The sequence below is a fragment of the Falco punctatus genome (assembly GCF_963210335.1).
Source record: "Falco punctatus genome assembly, chromosome: 6".
NCBI lineage: Eukaryota > Metazoa > Chordata > Aves > Falconiformes > Falconidae > Falco > Falco punctatus.
This window is the reverse complement of record NC_137585.1, coordinates 36,257,602-36,279,860: the sequence shown is the minus strand read 5'-3', so window position 1 is coordinate 36,279,860 and position 22,259 is coordinate 36,257,602. Positions and strand designations below refer to the sequence as shown.

Below are 22,259 nucleotides of genomic sequence, written 5' to 3'. Positions count from 1 at the left end.
ACAAGTTAGGGAGCACTTCTTGAGTACTTACTACTTCTTTTCAATAAACTGATTAGCTTAGATGAGACATTAATATTGATATATGCTTCTCTGTGAGTCAGTAAAGAAAACTCTCATCTGTTTTTCAGTAGTGGGGAAATCCAAGGGTGGAAGGTGAGCTCTTGTAGGGGAAAAAGGGACCAGAAGATCTGGTAACTTAGTCTCAATTGCTGGACTTTCCACTTAAATAAATGTCATGCTGGGTAGTTGCATTAGGAGATGCCAATAAATTCAAAGAAATTCAGATTCCACACCCAGTGCCGTTGATGGGGAAGAGTCAATTCAGATTGGTTTAATTTCTGTAGACAGTTTCATACTGTCATGACTAAAGAATGTAGCTGGGGTCAGAAAACTTACTGCAAGACTCTGTTTCAGGCTTTAGTTTCACACTGTACCTAGAGGTGACTGAAAGCTGTCACTTTTCAGTGGGTGCTGCCCCTCTGTTTTTTGGGTTTGGGGTTTTTTTGGATGACTTCTAATGCAGGGTTCAGGTTGCTAGTACAATGGGAAAACAAGCATGTTTCAAGGTGCGGCTTTCCATCAGAACAGCAACTGAATTAACTTGCTCTGTGGCTGCAGAGACACTAGACTTGAAGGAGAGAAGGTGAGAATTTCAAACTAAGGTGAGGCAATACGGTATGGACCTATACTTTCAGTCACAGCCCACAATCAGACTGAATTAGATAGAATGTAAAACTACAGACTTACAAAAGTAAGTTGCTGAAAAACCTTGCCATAAACTCCTTAAGATTCTTAAGTTCTGCACTTTTGCCTGTTGCTTTGTGCTGACATGGATGCTTGTGCTGGGAACTGAACTGACTGAAATCTAACTACAGTTTTGGTTTAGTTCCTTTTTTTCATTTTTAAAATTTATTTTCTTTTATTTCAGTCTAGATTGGATCCCTGAGCTCTTTCCTTTCTTGGCCAAGTCATGACTTTGTTATGCCCTAGGTTATCCGGTTCTTGTGCCAGAGTTCAAATCTTCTGTGTTTGAAAGTGTATTTTCTTGAGAGGTCTTATTTACACTCTCCTCTTGTCCAGTGACTTTCTTGCCCCAATCTACCCTGAATCTACATTCAACATTAGTTCCTTCATGCTTTCTCAACCCCTCAGTTTTCCTGCCATGAATTTCCAAGTCATAGCTCACATCTGGCTGCAGATTGTCAGCATTCCCTTTTCTAGTTTGCTGCAGCCTCCCTGCTTCCATTGGTTGTTGGCATCTGTTGCCACATGCCTTTGCTGCTGGCTGAATCAATTGCTTCATCTGCTTGCCCCTATGGGGTGGGGAGGAATGCTTTGCCTCTGACATGAAGCATATTTTAAAAAATGCATCAGACAGCAATTGCAAGGAAGTCAGTCAGAAGGTGGTGGAAAACAGGCAGTCCTGTGCTAAACACACTGTAGTTCATAATGCATTTCTTTGGCACCAGTGCAGACTTAAACAGCTTGCTCCCTTTCACAGCTCCCTCTGTTTTGCTGGTATAGCTGTTTTTGTGGCCACGGTGAGCCACTCTGAGGAACAGATCCTCCTGGAAAGACGTGGTTTTCTTCTAGATTTTTTTCATCTGGTTCTGTACATGTTGTCTCTGAGATTTATGCAAGTTTCATGGTGAGGAAGGTATGAGAGTGGGAATGTGTAGCAGACTGCTTAAGTTGGCACCACTGCTAGATGTTTAAGTGTGCACTTTGATATTACAGTTAAGTTGATCTTTCAGTGAGCTGTTCTTGCAAAGGCTAGTCAGGCCTCTCCACAGCTGTGTATGCCTGCTCCTTCCTTTGCATCAGAGCTAGTGATTGTGCAGCCAGAGGGCATGTCCAGCTAGCTGACTGATCCTGTAGAAAATGGTTTCTAATCTTTTGCAGAGTTAATCCTCTGCTGGTTCATCTAACCTGAGTCACCCCATGGGTGCACAGTCATTAGATCAGACAAAAGGGAAGCAGCAGGAACCAACAGCTCAGTAGCAGAAGGCTGGATCCCATTCCTCTTTTAATTATGATGTTGGGCTATATCATGAACAGGGCCAAAAATATACAAGGTACCCATTGACACGAGACGTGAACATTGCATCTTTTTTGCTCTTTTTTGTACTTTGAACTTCAGTGTCTATTAACTGCTTCATCAGTTTAAGGCTCAATGTCCTCTGAAATTAGAAGGTTGTCTTCCTCATTCATGCTTTCAGCTTAAATAAGAACTTCAGAAATTGGTAGGGAGCTCATCCTTTTTGAGCAAGGATTGTTTATTATAAATATCATTGTGATTCCCCAAATTAGCTTTGGTGTTATAAGTTCTTCTGTATACCCAGAGTTCTGTGAGCTTGAAAGCCACAAAGATCCTCCAAATACATATTGAATCATGAAAAGTATGTCTTAAAAAACATCTGGAATGCCAGACTACATTGCTTAGCGTGGTATTTGTGGTTTTAAGAAATGGATGTTTGATGATGATTTTTCAAGACCTCTTAAAGACTTTCTATCACTGCCGGACTGAGTGAAACAAATGCTAGTGTTGTCTTATGAAGGAAATACTTAGGGCTTGAGAAATGCGGTTCTTGATGAGTGGTTGTAAAATCATGGGTGAGACTGTGTTTGTCTACAGCAGAAATTAATCCAGTTGATTGCTTTGCACTAGATGTGTCCTTCGCATTTTTTTCCCACTCATGTCCTAACATCTCTATAAAAGCTGTTCATGCCTTATGTCTGATAACATTTCTTGCCATTTTCTTGCTGGTCTGGGCATGTTTTTTGACTCTTTAGTGATAGATTTGCTGGAGGTGGTAGTGGAGAGGCTTCTGGTGATGGTTCAAAGATGTCCTCTCTTACTGTAATGCTACTGGCACAGTATACATTCAGATTCTTTAGCTCAGATAGAAAGTTGTGCTTATCCATGTTTTACCAACATCCTTGTTCACATGTCTTGCAATCTTTACATTTTTAATAGGGGCTTTATAGGGTAGTGGCTTGTAATCGAGGTGAGATGGACAGTTTACACCTTCAAATCACTGGTTCTAATCCAGAATGAATTTGGTTACTTTTTGACTGCTTTTGTCTTTTTTTTTTTTTTCCCCTCCCAATTACTGTGAAAGTGAAGGATGTTGATAACTGGCTATTTTGCAGAAGACAAACGCATGTGGAATATGTGTTTTAAAACAAAATTCCATAATCTAAGAAGGTCTCCTTGTAGTGGTCTGCATAGTTTGGTTTCCTAACTTAGGGTGGTTTCTCAAGAACAAGTTATTACATTGTCAGGGTACAATCTTTGTGATGCTTGCCTTGTTGCTTACTGTATTGTGTATACTTTATGGACAGTGTTATCAGTTTAACTCTCAATTAACTGGAGAAGTAATTCTGGCAACAGTTGCGTGCCTGTGTTAAGCTGACTGACAGAAAACTAAATAATGTATTTTTTTTAACACAACCTTGGAAGTCTTCCTGTTGGTGACTTTTCTTCGAATATCTCTCTGCTTGTTATAGCTTCTCAAGCTAACGTGATGCTTTGGCTTCCATCTGCTTCAAACTTCACTTCTTCTGGGTTATTCTTTGGATTTGTGATGACCTGGGGTATAGTTGCCTTTGGGCATGCCATGGCATTCTCTTCCTCTCTTCTCACTTATTTCAAAGATTCATCCACTTAAAGCCACTTTGCCCCAAGATTGCCTCTTCTCTTGGCTAGATGATTCAGCTGGCATAATCATTTAACAGAAGACTGCTCTTAAGTTTAAAATAAAAAAACCCTGTCTTCTCAAAATAGCCTGGCTGCACACACATGCTGTTGCTGTTAGGTGCTGGAGGTTGCTTAGCAATTCTTAAATTGGTAGGAAATTACTATTACCCTGGCGACTCAGACCCAAAATGCAAACAAGAGAAAGCTGTTTACAGAGGTGTCTTTCCTTGATTTGGGAACTGTGTTCTGTTGTTTTTTTTTTTTTTTCTTTCCCTGTGCCTCTCTGATTTTTAAATTCTTTACTTTTAAACTCAGGTTTTTTAGGATTTTCACATCAAATTCCATGTTAGGGAAGGTGGTACTGTTCTTTGGTTCATTTAAATACTCACCAAGATCTTGATTATGCCATGAGTATGTGAATATTACCAAAGTCAAGAGAAGTCTAAATGCATGAAGACCTGGTGTATGTGTCCATGTCCAACATGAATGTTAGGTAGATTAAACTGCATAATAACACCTTAAGGTGACACTGCTACCAAAAGTACCCATATTGATGTCTTTTTTTTTATTTCCTTGTGCCTCATTCTCCCTCATACTAGCCCAAGTTTTTGTGTGGCTGGGTGGCAAGCCAGATCAGGAATTGATGCAGATTAAACTAGTAGTTTGTGTGTGTGTGTGTGGCCAGGTCAAATTTAACACAGATCAGTTTCTTGATCTGGTTCAGCGTCTGCTGGCCCGCAGGAAGGAAGGAATGACCAGGCTGGGCTGTTCCTTTTGTTGGTAATGCCAGTTTGGTGTCTTAATGGGAGGATGTGGTCTTGTGATGCAGCTAAGTTGATCTGAGCTAGCTCTTGCCAAAGGGGCAGTATTGGGTGCATGCCTTTGTTGCTTCCTTATGCCAGCACTGGTGCTTGTCTGGCCTTACCATGGGGTGATTAATGGAGCTAAAATGGCAGGAAACCAATCCTAATCCCTTCTCGCCCTCCCAGTTTTCTTTTCACTTAGCTCTGTGAACTGGTTTACTGTGGGTCAGACAGGTTTCAGTACTGCGTGTATTGATTTTTTTTTTTTTTTTTCTCTTTCACCTCTCAGGCTTTGAGCTATATCCTTCAGTGATTCTGAATGAGCAGCTTTATGAGAAGTTGCTATAAATAATTTTGTCATATGGTAGATGCAAAGTAGAATACTTTTTTCACCAAGGAGTAAGCTAATTTGGTTTATTGCGTGTTTACTGTGATACGGCGTTAGGATGGCAGGAGGGTGCCCCTAAAAAGGTACATGTAGAAGCAGCAGAGCAATTTTGTCTTTGTGGTTTGCAGGTTTGATACAGATGTATTTTCCCAAAACTTCTTATTGGCTATGGTTCTTAATCTTATATCTTGTGCAAAGTTGACTCTGCTTGTTTGTCTGTCTGAAATTGGAGTCTCTTAGATGCCTCCAGAAGACAGAAAGGGGTAAAAATTATTTGAGTAGTGTCTAATATTTCTTTTGAGCAGCTCCATCTTCTCCCTGGTGTTGTCTGTGCTTTGATTGCTGTGGCAGTAGTTTTGTGCTTTACAGCAATATAATTTGAGCACTGCTGGCTCCTGAGAGCTCACTGTTGCCCCTGCGTTATGGTGACACAGTTTTGTGTGTAGTTGGCAGTGGACTAGATTGGGGAACTGATTTTACTGAATATGCAGGTAAAATGTCTGCTTTTCAGCTAAATTGATACCCTAGTTGAAGAAGGGGCAGTGTAGGGACAGAAATGAGCAGCTGGACAGTGGAGGACCTGAGGTTTGCTTAAGCTGGTGTTGCTGCTGTAAAACACCTGTGGGATCACAGCCGCTCTTGTCCTGGAAGCAGCTGACCCAAAACTAGTAAAACATCGTAATAGAAAGCTTTTGTCTGGTTAAGTAATAGATACAAATCCTTGAGGGCACTCGCCCTGAAACCATTATTGAGGATAAGAAATACTTGCTCTTAATGCTGTCCATCAGCTTCTGGATGACTCACTTAAAGACTATGGTATGGCACATTTCTTTGTGGGAAAGTTTCTAGTCAGTTCAGAAATGACAGGAAAACAAACATTTTAAATTTTTAATTGGGTTCTAAATATTAATGTGCGTAACTAACTGATTGATCATTCTACAATTACAGTTGTAGAGTGGTATAACTGTCTGGGAAGTCTAAAACCAGCCTTACTGTTGATTTCAGAAAAGGTTTCCATGCCTTTCATGGGACTTGCAAATAATGCAGCAGGGATGATTATAAATCCCCAAGGCGTCTTCCAAATCCCTCTATGCCCTCATCAGACTTTTAATTGAAAATGTTAAAAAAAAAAAAAAGCATCTATCCACAAGACTACAATAAAAGTGACAATTTGGATGAGTTTAATTTTGAAGTGGAGATAAGTTGCATACTAAGATTTGGCATTGCTCTGAAAAAAGTTCTCCTTCCCTTAGGTAGAGGCTGGATGTTTGGATGTACTACTAGTGCATTACTAAGAGTAAGCAGGCTCTCTTCCCTGTGCTGTGCTGGCACAAACTTTGGTGTGGCTGCATAGCAAACTGCACCAGGGTCCTGATTTAGTCAGTGTGTGAACCAACAGACTAGCTTTTACACCTGGGTCAGTTTTTTCATTGGTTTATCATGTGTCACTGCAGATGCTTGTGTGGGCCTGAAATTGGAGGGGATATGGAAGAAGATGGCAGCATTTCCTAATGCATTTAACGGTTCATCCCAGTTTAGTTTCATTTGAGCTGCAACCCCGCTTGAAGTCAATAGAATTGTTGTCCAGGCTGTTTGGGATGCACAGAATCAGACTGCATTTTGTGGCAGTGTTAGTCTGTACTATGCTGGTTCAACTGTGGCTTGTGTGGAGGAATCAATCCAGCTGAAAAATAACCTGGGAAAAATTGCATTTCAGCTGAATCAGCTTTCTGATATACAGTTTGCAGCATGGCTCTACAAGCAGCACTTCTGGCACAATGCAGGACGTAGTGGCAGGGCAAGAATGAATGTCAAGGCAAGATTTACTTAAGCTGTGTTACCTTTGATGTGGGACAAACGTTGAATGACATGCCAGCTAGGATTAAGATGAAGATATCTTCCATCTGTGTCGTCTTCTGCATGGGTTAGGAAACCTGCAGGTCCAGGTACAACTCTAGATAATCCAGACATGTTGTTGAAGTTCCATCGGACAATTTACTGGAGAAACTGGTTTATAATCCCGGTACCAATTAACACCACTTGGTATGGTGTTGCTCAGGGTTACATGGCAAACCGTGGTGTGAGCACGGATCTCTTGCCCTGCTCGGTGCTGAGGCTGGCTAGGCTAGACTGCTTTTACTGTGGCTTGGTACTGTGCTTTTACATGAAAGGATGTAGTTTCAGTGGACTGGTTAATGTGAATGTACCTAGATTAGGGAAATAGATTTTGTTTTACGACAGTTGTTAAAACGGTGTTTGAAATGTGATTTTCCTAGTTTATGCAGGTTACAAATTCCTGTTTAAAAGAACTGTTTACCTAGTTGAAGCAGATCTTCCATATTTAAGACATGTCAAGCTCCCCCCACACCCCAATCCTTTTGGGAAGAGGAAAGAACTCTTCTTCTTTTCTAGGGTAGACTGAGGAGGGAAGGTTGAGTCTCCTGCCATTCCAAATCTTTGTGGGATGGGTGTCAGATATTTGTCACCTGTTTGTGGATTCAGGCCTGACTGTGCTCCTCCTCCTGCCTGATCTGACCTCACCTGTGGTAACTAGGCAAAGTGTAATGTCTCCAGTACCTATGTTTCAATGAAGCGATTTGGCTTTGGCTCCTCTGAGATGGTGACAACAGTCCTTAGCAGCCAGCCTCCTAACTGAGCAGTTACCCTTCCTTTTAGCCTCTTTCCACAGGTCTTCTATCCCACAGGGACAGAGCCTGAGGCCGTGGTTTAACTCTTTCCAGTCTTTGCAAGGATTGTTAGAGTTTACCAAACTCTTAAGTTACTCTAAGTCTATGGTTCAAGGGTGTGCGTTTCCAGACTTTCTGTATCCATTGTAAAGAGAAGGCGGCCACAATCCCAGTTTTTTCTTTTTGCAGATTACCATTACAATTTGCTTTCAAATGGATCTGAGCGATGTTTGCTTTGGACAGGAAATATATCAGTGAGGGGGTAGGCACTTTCTAGCCAAATTCTAACCGAGGTAAAAGCAAGTACTTCATATGCCAGGAAGGTTTGGTTCAGTCTCATTTGTTTTGTTGTAACAAGCATCAGCTTCAGTTGCTGGTTTTTGGTTTTTTCTTTTTTTTTCCTCCACCCTTCTTTTCCTTGCTTCTCTTCAGATCATGACATAGGGTCCTGGGAATTAATGTCTGAAATTGTGGATGGAATAGTGTGTATTCATTACCAGTAAATTCTTACTGTTGCCTTGAATGTACACGGAACAAATATGCTACCACTTATAAGTTAGTTCTGGGTACTACAGAGAAAACCTTACTAATCAACTGAAGTACGAAACTGAAATGGAAGTGGGGAAAATGACTGTTTGAGATACTTTATCACTATTAATATGTTCATGTTGTCACACTCATCCAGGTTAATTATGAGTGTTAAGTGGGGAATACTTAATAAAATACCTACATTGTTAAAAACATTGCTCCAAATTTATGCCTTCTGATTGATTTCTGAAGGATTATCCTGATGTTTTTTACTTTGCTGCTTTGCAGCTTGCTTTACCTGCATCTTTTTGAAGCTGAAAGTTAGACTCTAGAAATAAGTTTTTGCTTGATAAATTGCTACAGTGCAGCAGAGTTGTGTAGTGGTGTTCACAGTTTAGTTTGGTTGAAACAGAAGCATGCTAAGAAGCAAAAGACTTCCATCTTCATTAATCAAAACCAAACATGATTGCCCTTGTATAATGTTAGTTATTGTTTAAATGTTGACACAGTAACCATTTCACTGGAGACTTCCAGCTGGCTTTTTTCTATTTAAATTACTGAACGTAAAATAATTTTAATTTTAACATAGTGGTGACTTTTAAATACTTGTTTACAGAGTTATGGAAATACCATGAAACATTTTAAAATAGCTTATTTCATTAAAGCCATTTATATATTGCATATTTTGGTTGCTTTAGCTGAGGTTTTAGACAGGAAAGCTTTTTTGTTTACTTTATGTGGAATATTTTTCTTGCATTCATTTTCACCGATAGTGAATAGGGAAGAGAGAATGGAGCAAGATAATTATTTTTTTTAAATGCAATTGATTTTATTTGAAAATTCTCATTTGTTGTACTCAGCTGTCCTTCCAGGCTTATTATGAAGTATTACTTTACCTGACTAGATTTCAAATTGACAGTTTTGGTGTTAAAACACAGTATTGTTGGTATGAAAAGATAGTAATCAAGAGTTCAGCAAGGTTCTAGATAGGCTGGCTTTCACTGGAATAACTCAGTCTGTGTCTTCTCAAGGCTGGGTTTCTGAAGTGCCAAAAGCTGAGAATTTTTCTCACACTTCTAAAGAAAATTATAATAATCTGTAGTTCCATCAGTAGTTTCTGTGGTGATGCTGTTGGAGGTTTATGCAAGTTTATAAACTGCTGAGTTTAGCAAGTTTCACTACTGGGTTGGATTTGAAATGGCGATAACAGAAGCGCTGTGCTAAAGACCACATTCCTCTAGAATACGGAGATGCCGTGATGAACTGGACATACGGGTTAAGACTCTCATGTGAGATTTATGGAAACTTTTTTTTCTGATTTGTCTTGCAGGTTGCCATCACGAAAGCCAAAGTGGATTTCTCCGGTGTGGTGTGCCTGCCCCCTTCCGTCATTGCTGGAAATGGGCTGGACGGAGGAGGGGCTGGCGAAAATGATGATGAGCCGGTGCTGGTGTCACTTTCGGCGGCCCCCAGCCCTCAGAGCGAAGCTGTTGCCAATGAGCTGCAGGAGCTCTCCCTGCAGCCCGAGCTGACCCTCAACGTCCATCATGGCCGAAACCCCAACCTTCCTCCGCTCAGTGAAAGGAAAAATGGTAAGTGGTACAGTGCACGCATGGCTCGTGTAGTATGTCCTCACCAAGGCTGTACTGTGGTGTTGTCGTGGTACATGTTCTGATGACAGGGCTGCTTCTTATTGCGCCTTACAATGTTTTATTTGTATGAAGAACTAATAATCTAGAGTTGACAAAAACGACTTACATTGTTCAATGGGAAGGATTGATGTTACTGGCTGTGGAAGTTCCAGAGAGCTCCAGTGATAAACACTTGATTATTGTTTTAGGTGAATACCAGAAACGGCTTCCATGTGCTTTGTGGCGTCTAAAAGTTGTGCAAAGTTGAGACAGTCAGTCAAAGAAAGAGTTAGCTCATCTTCAGACTATAGCCATCTGTAGAGTTTTCTTTGCCACCTTGGTCTGCACTTACCAAGAGTGAGTAACCTTTTCACTGCAAATGTCTGAAAGGTTCTGTCAGACCTGTTAAAGGAGGAACAAGACCTCGAGTTAAAAATGAAATATCCCAGTAGGCATTCTAATTCTAGATTGAGAATGACCTGCCTGTGTTTCTCAAGTTTTGAGTAGGTTATGGACAACTATGGTATGAATCCCTCTAATCGTTTGGTGGGTGTCAGTGGAGTGGCAAAATACAGGGTCACATGGTGATCAGAATTTTTGATGTTGGAAGACTGTGAACTGTCTGAAGCTCCAGACCACCAGGCTGCCATACAAGCCTTTACATGTTCAGCCCCATCGCGTGACAGACAGCTGAAATAATTTGATAACTGGTGGCTTCTATTTGTGAATTCCTCTGGGTGATCTCCCTTCACTCCACCTTCTGGGGTATATGTTGGTGGCTTTTGGCAACACGAAGGTCTTGCTAGAGTCTGAATGCTTGCTGTCAGCTTTACCTGCAAGGTACTATGGATATGAGCATGGTTGAGTCCTGGGTGCCTTAGAGTGTTGGGGCATTGTACGTTGCATTATGTGCATTACATAGAGTTGTGTGGCACAGCATATTGGAAATTCTGGGGAGCTTTGGGTGGCTTTGTAGTCAGAATGTAGTCCTTATGGTAAAGTGATTTAGAATATGTGAACTGTAGGACAGTAATTTGGATTGGAGGATTACCTCACTTGACATGACTGGTTCTTTACTTCTAGAAACTGGGCATGCCCTTCTCTGAACAGTGTATCAGTGTTTTGCTAGTTTGAAGAATTGGTTAACTTCAAACCTAAATATTGAGTTTTTTTAAGAGGATAAAAAGAGTTTCCTCATTCGTATACATCATACCATCATTATGTGATTACAGTCATGTTTACAGGCCTTAAAAGTGAAGAAGCTAGAAGCTGTGAAAACAGAACAACAAGCTCCTAATCCTTAATGTTTGTAGTCCTTTAAGTATAAGATAAAGGGCAACAGGTGGAGATAAAGATGGTGGTGGTAAGTAAAAGGGAAGAAATTGGAATATTAGTCATCATGGTAGGCTGTGTTCTCAACGTCTCTGCAGTAGTGGTAGACTTGGACATTTTATAGTTATGAAGGCAAGGAGAGATTTCAACTGAACAACAAATTAACTGAAGCAGTTTTGAAAATAGTAGAGAGCTTGAAGGCAGCATGGGAAAAGCATGAGACTTTGTTTCCAAAACGTGACAGCTGGCCACCTGAAGGTGACACTGAATTTACTGGAGGCAGGATTCTTCTCTTAGTGAGTAAGAAGTGAGTAAGGGTCCTGAATTGGGAAGAAGCCCAAGTTTATTCTTGGGAAAGAGATACTAGTGTCGAGAACAGGTAAGAGTACATTTTTAGGAAAATGAAACTTGTATCAGCACTTTGAATGGATACAAGCAGGACATAACAGCATTGTTATGGTCAGAGGAAAGGATATTTTGTTACGGAAATGAAGGAGTCCTTATACCATCCAGTTGTTTGGATAGGTTTAAAAATTGATGTATTGGGAATATTTTACAGAAATAGTTTTCCTCTGTCAGAATAATGTTATTTTTATGGACAGAACTTTGAAGCTGTATCATTGTGGGCTGCAAATCTGTTTGATTGTTCTGTTTAAACAGGTGAAATAGAGTTGGGTTTAAAAAGCATTTGAAAAGGAACACCTCTGCCCATACCTTTTGCCAAAGAAAATTAGGATATTCCTGGAAGTGACTCATTAGGTGGGTCTCTTCAGAACTGATTCTTTATCAGGGCTCAGCACAATAGTGGGAATTCTACTGCTGGAGGTGCAGCTTTTCAAACAAGGCATAAAGTCCAAAGTCCCTGATCTAGACTACCTGAATATTCCTTATCTTCAGAGGTATACAATGCTCTTTTCTCCTAGGCTGCAGTATGTTGTTGTGTGTTGTTTGTGTGTACATTCCTTAAAGTATTGTGGGTCTGAAGAGTGTTGTTTAAATATGGTTATCTGCAAACTATCACAGCATAAAAGGAGACTTGGCTTAGTGAGCTCTTGAGAAACATAGCTGATGCATTTTGAATTAATAATTTTGTTCCCTCAAATGGGAGCTTTGCAGTTATCTTGGAGTAGAGGTTGCACAGTGGCTGAAAGCTGTTGAGCTTGTTAAAGTTCCTTTTTAAAATAATGTATCTTTATTTGTTGTGCCTTTTGGCTTCAAACACGTTAAAAACCCTTTAGAGGTGATCTGTCAGTCGGGTTGGCAATCTGTTTAAACGTTTGAGCAATCCAAAGTGGTTGTAGAATCACATCTTGTGCAGTGAAACTGTTTCTGTGACAACTTGCCAAATTCAAGGTATGAGGAAGATTCAAGCTGAGTGGCAGTGGGAGGGGAGGAGATGGTAAATAAGAGACTTGCTGGAAGCTGCCTATCTGTGTCAAAGGGTCTCCTGTTTGCAGTTCTAGACAGGCATTGCTGACTCACAGCTGAACTACTTATGCTGAGCACTTCTCACAGGTTAACACTTTATGTAACTTTTTCTTACAGAAGACTGTTTTGTCTTTAGATGTCTGTAGAAAAACATTAAACGGATTTGTACTGAATTTGTTACTCCAGGCTGTGGTTTTGGAACATGAACTCCTAGCTGAGTTAAAATAGAAATTTCTTTGGCATGTGAAGCATCATGGAATTATGTATCCCGTGGGAGAACTGGGAGTGCAGTCCTTATGCACATGCTGCCATATGTCCTAGGACAGTGGGTTCCTTTTATTTATTTATTTATTTTTCTTTCTGCTGTTAGAGAACTGACGAGCAGCAAGAGAGAGTCTCTGGGGGTTTTCCTGTTGGTTTTGTTTTGTTTCAGACCCAGACTCCTCTTCATATTCTTCTCCCGATCACAGCTGTATGTTATCCTTGAAGGTGTGTGTACACCCAGATAGATGGGTGTAAAGACCTTAAACATCTTGATTGAATAGTGAAGTTACACTAAATTAAAATGCAATAAAAGCTATTAAGGATATTTGTGAAATATTGGAACATAACAGATAGGAAACAATTTCTTCGGTGGCAGGAAGCCTTATGTGGCAAGGTGTTAGTAAAATATTTTGACACAATTATTAGGTTCTATTCAGAAATCAAGCCTAATGGAACATTTAAGATGTAGTTATTTGTCTTTTTTCTTCACAGTTAATTTTCTACCCAAAATTCACATTCCTTCTCCTTTTTTACCCATGTTCATCAAGGCCTCAACTTTAACTATGAGATACTACCTGTGACTGACTCATTGCCACACAAGCCAAAAAAAAGTCATTGTAGAGTCATCTGAAGCTCTTAAGTGTATCTTGATTTTCCTTAGTCAACTGTACCAAGATGCCAAGATAACTTTTCCCAACCCTTAGGGCAGGGTTAGAGCAAATCCCTGATGAATGTGGTTACAAAAAAAGAGAAAAAACAGGTGATGAATATGTGAATTTTATACAGTTTGATCATTTCTGATCAAAATTGTCTTCATATTTAATTTTAATTTGAAATTATCATAATAAGCTCCACCAGCTTATGGACCCTCTCTCTTGATCCCCTTTTGCCAGATGAATTCATAGTTACCTTTGTCTAGTGGTCATGAAAAACATTGTGTCAGAAGCCCAGGACAGTCCTGGTTTCTTCTCACTGTAGGCTTATTTAAGATGAGGTAACATTCTTTCAAAATAATTTTTTTGTTTATTTTATGCATATTTACACCTTTGGACAAAACTTGTACTAGTTTGTTAATTTTTGGGGCTTCCTTAATCTGGGATTCTTGCCTTCTACAAAGTACCATATGTGTTGGGGGGAAAGAGACTAGCTGGAATGTGTGGAATTTCAGTATGACTTTAAGTCATATAACAGGCATGTGCCTTAGATATCAGAAGATACTCCTGTTACTGTAAAGACTGAATGCTGTACAAAGCATGGGATTAATTGTTGCCACATAAGCTGTTGGTGATTATACTCACAAATTGCAGAGCTGAACTTTTTTAATGGTTCTAAGGAGCTAATTTAGTTAGTGCCTATGTGCCTAGGACCATTTGTTGTTAAAAGACAAGAGTAATATTTTAAATGTTTATTAGGACACCTTGTTTTATTTTAAAGAATTGTGTAGGTGATCTTTCCTATCATTCTTTTATTAGGATATATGATACTGTCTCCCTCCCCTTCTTTGCCTTTTCCATCCTGGATTGTCATTACATTGAAAGCAGTCAGATTCAGGATTTATTTCAAATATAACTTATTATGGTGGCTTTGCAGATTTTATAGCTGTTGTCTTGCTACTGTGACTTTAAAAACACTGATAATGTTTTCTTAAAATTGTGTCATAAAGTGTCCTTTTAAAAAGTGAATATTGTGACTTGTGAACTCATGTAGGAAGTTCAGTGTGATTGCTTATCAACAAGGATGGTATTTTATTTCTGAGAAAGAGTTTTAAAGAGAGAGGATTATTCTGGAATTATTTGCTCAGTTTTTGGGGTTTCTTTTTTGTTCTAGTGTATGTCAGAGTTCTGGAATAGTGTTGACTCAGTTACATTTAATTACCAAGTGGTGGTTACTGCCTCATCCAGAATTTACATGTGAAGATTAAGTCTGTATTGTAACAAAAGGACCAAGACAGGAAATACGAAGCTTTCTCTGATTTGTCCCTCACAGACATTCCAATGAGACTTGCTGTTTTCTCTTGTGTGTGAGTAAGGGCAATGGCTGTCAGAATAACAACAACCAGTCTATCTTGGATAGATTTGTGTTAAGAGACTTCATGTCCCGGGAGACTATAAATTTAGCATGCTGTCTGAAAGTTTGTGATAGAGCTATGAGATTCAGGGCATGATAGAAATGACTGGCCTGTTACTGATGGGAGCTGCTAAACAGCTGAGAAGTGGTAATCTTTTGAAATTCTTAAAATAAACTTTTAAATAGTGATGGAGGAGTGGTTGAGCTGCAAGGAGTAATGCCAAAGGCAGCTTTAATGTAGTAGCTTTAACAAGTCAACTCTCAGCACAGTTCTTGTTTGTTCCTGATCATGTTAACAAGGTTAATGCCCTTTTCCACTCACTGGTTTGTAATATTTCTCTCCCTTCTGTTTTTCCTCTCCAGTTTCTCTCTTATTTCAGTTTGCCTTTGAGGTTTCAAGGTTCGAGGCTGATGGATGAACATTAGACACAAAATTTGATTGCTATTTAAAAACTGTTCTTTTTTTGTGAATTTAATCTGCTTGCTAAACAAATCAGGCTCGGATCTGGGCAGCTGTTCTATCTGTGTAAGGACTTCAGTTGCTGGTTTTGGTGTTAAGTATTGAGGGTAGTAATGGGGAAAGGAAGTCTGGCTCTTTAAAGGGAGAATGCCATTCAGCAGGATTCTCAAGTGGTCTACTTAAACAGTTCGTGGCTGCTTAATGCAGAAAGATTGCACCGTTTCACAATAGTCAATTGCTGCTAGTACTTAGCAAACTGAATCCTAGCTTTTGGTGATAGCCGCCTTCTGCAATGCGTGGCTTTCATCAACAAAATTAGAAGTTTTCTGTAATTCATTTATATTGGGATACTGTCAGCCACTTCTGCAGTCTGTAACTCTCCCTCTGCCACAATCAATGCATTACCATAAAGTATAATGAAGGAATCTCTATCTGAAGACATTCAGTAGTGCAATCTTCGTCTTCCTTGCTGGCCAAATAAGCAGCATCCTGGTTAATGCTTTCAGTTTCATCTGTCTGTTCATGGTCCCTGGCAGCGTGTGTGTACATGCTTCAGGGAGTTAAGTGATGTTCCTGGACACTGTAGGAAAGATTTCCTTTCCACTTCGCTCATACTGCTTCCCCTTATTTCCAAGTATCAACACAAAAATAAGCATACTTCCTGCTGAAAATTGTTGTTTTCCCTTTATTTACGATGAATATGGATATTCAGGGTACGTGTTAAAGGGACTTATTTCTGTCACTACTGTCTCTAAATTCTTGGGATACAGTACACCGCTGCAGTTTCTTTCCAAAAGGATTGCACAGCAAGAGTGACCATTTGGGCCTGCAGCTTTTGCCTAGTCTGGCTGCAAATCTAGGGCTGCCTAAGTAGTGTCTGAGTATGAGAGAAGCCCAAATGAGCTGCTTCTCGCCCTTTTACAACACACTATGATGTAAGGAGTATGGAAATCAGATAAATACTACAGTATCATCACTGTAAGGGATTTTCCTGTATTGTTTAAAGCTGCCAAATGATGTTTTGCTGTCTCCTTTGAAGCCCCAGATGTGTTTGTCTGGGGGAGGGAAGATATGTTGCTAAAACCTGCCATGCTTTTCTCTCAGCTGTCGAGCAGCTGTTGGGGAGTTCTTGCATCTGAGTGCCAGAGAAGCCCTGAGGTTATTTGAGATTGGAGGGGTCAGAAAACAGCGCTAAAGCAGTTTTGCACAGCCAATAACTCATCTTCATGAATACTGTTGTGGCAGGAGAGGGATTCTGACTTGCTACGAAGGGATTTTAAATCTAAAAAATTGGTCTGTATCTTTGTTGCAGAGCTCAGTGTATTTTTGGGCTTGGTGCAAACATACGCAGTTACTTATTTAGATGACCTAATGAGAAATGACGATGAGCCTTGGGGAAAGATGTGGAATAAGGGAAGGCTGCTCTAGGGACAGAAGTGTTGGAATTAGTTTGTTAAGATAATTAAATTATCTGTTGGGCAAATTACTTGAGACTCTTTAGAGACTAAAATTGAATTTCCTTTCTGCTGGGAGCTAGAATCATCTAGTGAGGAAAGACTTAATTCTATTTTTACCTTTGACTCAAGAAATATTTGACTCTAGATTTTGCCCACTATCCCAAATAAGTTGAAGCTAATCACCTGGATGTGGGAAACAGCTTAATTTTTTTTTTTTTAACCTCTAGACAGGTTGGATGCAGGGTGTGATACACCATAGGAAAACTTTGAAGGAGAAAAGGCATTTTGTTTGTTTTTAAGAAACAGATGCTACCATTATTTGGAAGAAGTTCCAGTAGCTCAGGTTTAATGGTCTGCAAGGGAAGTTGATAGGAATGGGGGAGTAATGCAATTACTAGAAAAAGAACTGGTGAAGACTGAAGAAAAGTGACAGACCTGCCAGCAGGCTGTATATGTTTTTGGCCGTGTTGTTTCAAAGCTGAGAATATCTGCATGTTTGTTAACACTGGGTCTTCTTGTCCTTGGAATGAAATTGCCTAATCAGCAGAGCCCCTTAGGGGATTGAAAGTCTACCCAAGATGTCATTCTTCTCTTTTAGAAGGGGGAAAACGTGCCAGTTCTAGTGTCTCTGACCCCTTCCTACCCCCTCCCTTTTACTTACAGAGCATCAAGGGGCGTACCTTACTTCTGCAAACTACACATCTTGCGTTACTCTTTGAGTATTCATTTTTCTCCTAGCAGTAATTTGATTCTGGGCTGTTCCAACTTGCCTGTAGTGAATAAGCAGAGAACTGCATGTTGAAGGACTGAGTTTTCTCGGTAGGCACCCTTTTCATCATATAAGGATGAGAATTTCTTGTAAGTTTTGAATGAAATTGAAGTTGAGAGGTCCTCCTGGAGGTTGTGTTTTTTATTTGTGGGGTTTTTTTGGGGTTTTTTTTTTTGGTTTTTTTTTTTAAATTGTATGTAAAAGAGAGGTCTTTAAGGGATTGTAACTGTGAGAAAAGGATCAACATGACACTGCTGGAACCAGGAACGCAGATGACAACACTCCAATCAGGTATTACCCCAAACGTATCCCATGGGTGAATTTTGCTAGTGAATCATGGTTGTTGAACTGTATAGGGAGTGCTAGAAGGCTATGTGACTTTGAGTAAAGACAAATTAGAGACCTGTGGTAACTTCATGTGCAGGTTGCAGATGGATGCTTTTTTGGATGTTAAATACTGATCACTTTAGAGCTTCATCAGAGATAAAATTACCTTTCTGGTCTTCATTTGTTGGTTTGCTCCCCAGTGTTAAATTTAAGTGCCACATAAAGAAAATCCCAGTCAAATCTAGGACTTGCGAAACAGAAGAAATGTCTTTAGAACTCTTGGCTAATTTATGTGGGTTTACTGTTAATTATTTTTTGATGAAACATATTCTTGCTGCTTTGGAGAGATTTAAATTGTATATTTTGGGAAAAACACTTATGCTTTGAAACTTCCCAATGCTTGTTTTATATCTTGAAAGACTGTTTCCTTGAGAATGGAAGTGGTACTGTGTTTATGTGATGTTCTCCTAAATACTATAGTCTTTTTGTGATACTGTGTTTACCTGTTAGATATGCACAGAGTTGCATTTCTGACACATTAGATGTGCTAGAGTGAGAATTATCTGTTAATGGCAGTATGGTGTACTTTGTAGGGCATTTTTATCTGAGGCTTCTGTGGTCATGAAACTTAAATATGTATAGATATGAATGTCCTCTGTTGTATGGATGGGAACAGAGACTGACTGTAATCTTGGTAAGATGTGGTTGCAAAACAGTAGTAGCCTAGGAGTCTGGGTTTTAATTTGTGTGCTCTTAATCTCTTATACAGCATTGCCTGAAAAGAAGCACATATATAATGCCAAAAGTGTCAAGACAGACTTGTTTCTGAAAGTTAAATGCTTTTTATTTTCCGTAAGTAGTGATTTAGAAAGAGACAAGTAAAACAATATAGTTTAATATAGGTTTGGGTTTTTTTCTTTCAGAAATTGCTGTGTTTTTCCTGAATTTGCGGCATTGATTTCCCTAACATAGAGTCTTATGTCTTGTAAAATATCAGTGAAGATTCTTTATATCTATAAAGATCCTGTATGACCTTATTTTATTGTTCTGACATATGGTTGTATTCTTCGTTGTTTAGAGAACCAAAGTAAGTATGGTTTTTTCCATCTCCTGTTGTAGATAGGAAAGGCAGGAGAAGTGTTATGGCAGGGCTACTTCTTACGTGGAATACATAGGTTTTGACTCAGTTCAGAAGGGTGTTTGGACACAGTAAACCATTCCTCTAGTTATACTCTGGTAGCCGGTGAATTTCGGAGGTAGGATTTAAACATTAGCAAGGTGTTTGGTATTGAACAGGATGTGTATGGCAAGACAGTATGTAATCTGTTTTTATTGTAAAGAATTTTTTTTTTCTTGGTATAATAGTTATTACATAAAAGCCTGAAAAAGATGTTTTACCTCGGTGTGCTTTGTTTCTAATAGGTTTTCTATTAAAAAAATAGGTTTTTCTTCCTTGCAGGCAAGGATGAGCCATGGAATTTATATTTCAGGGTTCTTGTAACTGAATTTGTGTGTGATATTCTGGGGAAACTCACATAAAAGTAAGACTTGTTAAAGTCAGGGAAACAGCCTTCATAATTAGTATTACTTTTTTTCAAAACTTTGTTTGTGGCTGTGTTTCTCACTTCTTCCAAATTATGAAAACTCCTAAGGCTTGCATTTAATTGTTAGGGTGAGAGTTTATCCCACCAAAGAGTACTTGTATGTAGCTTTTGCTTAAGTCAGCTAACTCTAGTCCTAGATTATGTAGTGGCGTTCTGCAATGTTGAGGCAATTTCCTGGCAAGCTTAGTTTAACTAATGAGGGATACAGATTTATTGCATGTCTTCCATCAGTGGCAGCTCTCTTTTCTCCTGGATCGACCACTGATGGAAAAATATTAAGCAAGAATCAGGCAAATGTTTATGTAAATGGATTCACAAGATTGGTGGGGAAATTAAGTATGACAGCAGGATGGAACCATGTGCATAGTAAGTTTTAAAGATTAGTCTTGAATAACGGAAGTGTATTAGAGGCTCCTAGGTAAGGAAAATGGCTACTTGATGCTGAGACCAAATTGTTAATTTTTTTCTAAAAAAAAAAATAATATATATGTAAAAAAATTTAGTGATTTCAGCTGCTGTTAGTTGCTACTGTTGTTTGGCTTAGTGAGGTAATTAATTGCCTGAATGTATGTTGGGCAAACTACTTGAGACTTTTCAGAAACTGAAATTGAATCTCCTTTCTGTTGGAAGCTAGAATCATCTAATGAGGAAAGACTTAACTTATCAAAGCTTCTTGGCCCTGATTTCATCTCCAGAATCCCTACTGGAAAGACGGAAGTTGGAAACAGTCGTCCCAGTCAACTCATCAAGTTTTTGAACAGCCAGTGAAGAGAAGTAGGAGAACCGTGGCCTAAGCTGGCTAAATAAATTATGCTGATAGACTGTACACAGCTTGCACTCCATAGACCAAATGTTCCTAAATGTTGTGCTTATTTAATGCTGGGGTATTAATGGGAGTCCACTCAAGGAGTAAGTGTATCTGAAGCCATAGTTCACTTAGGAAATAATGTTTGTATTCCTTGTTAGGGGGCACATCAAAAGCAACACCTTTGAGACTAAAGATGAGAAAACATTCTTGATATTTTAGGGAAAACTGAGGGGGAGAATACTACTTTACTCTTCTGGGAGCAGAACAACTTAAGCAGGGAGGGACTATTTCTTCAGAACAAAACATAAGTGAAGCAGGAACAATATGATTAGTGAGGCGCACATTGTTATTAACCAGAAAAAATAAAACACACCTGTCAAACCAAAAAAAGGAAGAGTAAAAAGTAATACAAGTGATGACAGCTGAGGGAGAAAAACTGAAAGTGAAAATCGGGCTGAAAAGACATTCCAAAAAGACAATAGTCTCAGAAAAAACTGAAAATAAGAGCAGAAGCTTAACTGCTGTATTTGATATCTCATTGGACTACTGAATTTGTTTGAAGAACTGTAGTATTACTGACCCAGTCATTCAAAAAGTGGCCATACACAGGGAGGCAAAATTCTACATTCGTTTTCAAGAATACAGTTTTGCAAACAGACCTGTGCCAGTTTGCATGTTTTCACTCTGTTGAAAATGAAGCTGATGTGCAGGTCTATACCAAGCTCCTAGCAGTGGGAGCTCCCTTATCAGTGTTTTTTTTCAAAGACGATTGGTCCTTTTTGCTGCCTTGTCTATCTCTGCATCTGACTCATGTTTTCTTTATATTTATTTACTGAATCTGAAAGCTTGCTGTTTCCTTCTCATTATCTACTTAAACCTAATCTCCCTATGTAGACCCTTTTTTTGTTCCCCTGAAGCCATTGTGTTATTATTCATGTCATTACCTAATTATCCCATATGGAGATCTTTCAAATTCTTTTGCTGTTGGTCACTAGTCAGTCAAGATATGGAGTGAATAGTTTGTTGATACGACCTGGCTTTGTTCTGTAACAGGCTGTTTGGTCCACTGAAAGAATGAGTCATGAATATTATTTTTTTTTAATGAAGAGGGAAGAGTGCTGGAAGAATACTTTTTTTGACACAATCTACAATCTAGTAACACTTAAAATTGTTTTTGAACAGCTATATGAGGGACTCGCGCAACTTAAGGAAATCTCAGAAGTCTTGGTGTGCTGCTGGCCTCTATAAGCACAAAATTTGCAGAAATGGCAAATGCAAACTTTCAAAGATAATTTCACTTTTTTATTTGTTATTGTTCATCAGTTTCATTTTATGACTTCTAGCAGGTGGCTGGGCAGCAACGTGTGTGTATTACACATACAGAGGTGCAATCAGCCAGGTAGATAAACCCTAAATTTCAGATGATTTTTTGCAGATGTTTTGCATGGATGGAGAGTTATGGCCACTTAAGGTTGCTTTGAGTGCATTGGCACAATTAATGGCTGTTAGCACTTGGCCAGTTGGCCACTTCTGTTAATGAATTCTATTTCCCCTAAATTTTGCTCTTCTTAAAACCTGCTTCGTTTACTGTTCTTGGTAGTGTTGCTTTGTTTCTGTGCACTACACTGTGGTTTGCACTGCATTGGTATATGTTGCATGTTAATAATTGTCTCTGTGTAATCTTAATTTGTTTCTGTGAGTATACTGAAAAAAATAAGATCTGTTCAGCACAGAGTAATCTATTGCATAGCATCTTTGGGTTTTGATATGTCATCCCATTGGCCTGCTGAAAAAAAAAAAGTATCTTAAAATCTATTAGTGACCAAGCCAGGTATGCAAACCAAAAGCAGGTTGTTCTAAACTATTAGAAGTGCAGTTTAGATGAACAGGAGAGTTTTTTCCATGCATATTTGGAGAACAGAAGTGTTGCTTTGAAGTCAACACTGTAAATGAGAATAGAAATAATTCAGTTCTCTGTAGTGGATAAAACTTCTGTGGTCTAATTT

At 39.2% G+C, this 22,259-nt stretch overlaps 1 protein-coding gene and 1 long non-coding RNA gene across 7 annotated transcripts in view; both read left to right on the top strand.

Annotated features, from left to right (window-relative positions):
• Positions 1-9,575, top strand: part of LOC308066136 — a 49,745-nt gene extending 40,170 nt beyond the window's left edge. For all 6 annotated transcript variants that reach the window (XR_013929058.1, XR_013929059.1, XR_013929060.1 and 3 more), the window contains one exon: positions 9,437-9,575. This is a non-coding gene — a long non-coding RNA (uncharacterized lncRNA). The remainder of the gene's footprint in view (positions 1-9,436) is intronic.
• A 54-nt stretch (positions 9,576-9,629) lies between these two features.
• The window catches only part of MRTFA (myocardin related transcription factor A), an 80,763-nt gene continuing 68,133 nt past the window's right edge, over positions 9,630-22,259 (top strand). The window contains exon 1 of the mRNA XM_080393024.1: positions 9,630-9,698. The gene's annotated coding sequence lies outside the window, so the exon portion shown is untranslated. The remainder of the gene's footprint in view (positions 9,699-22,259) is intronic.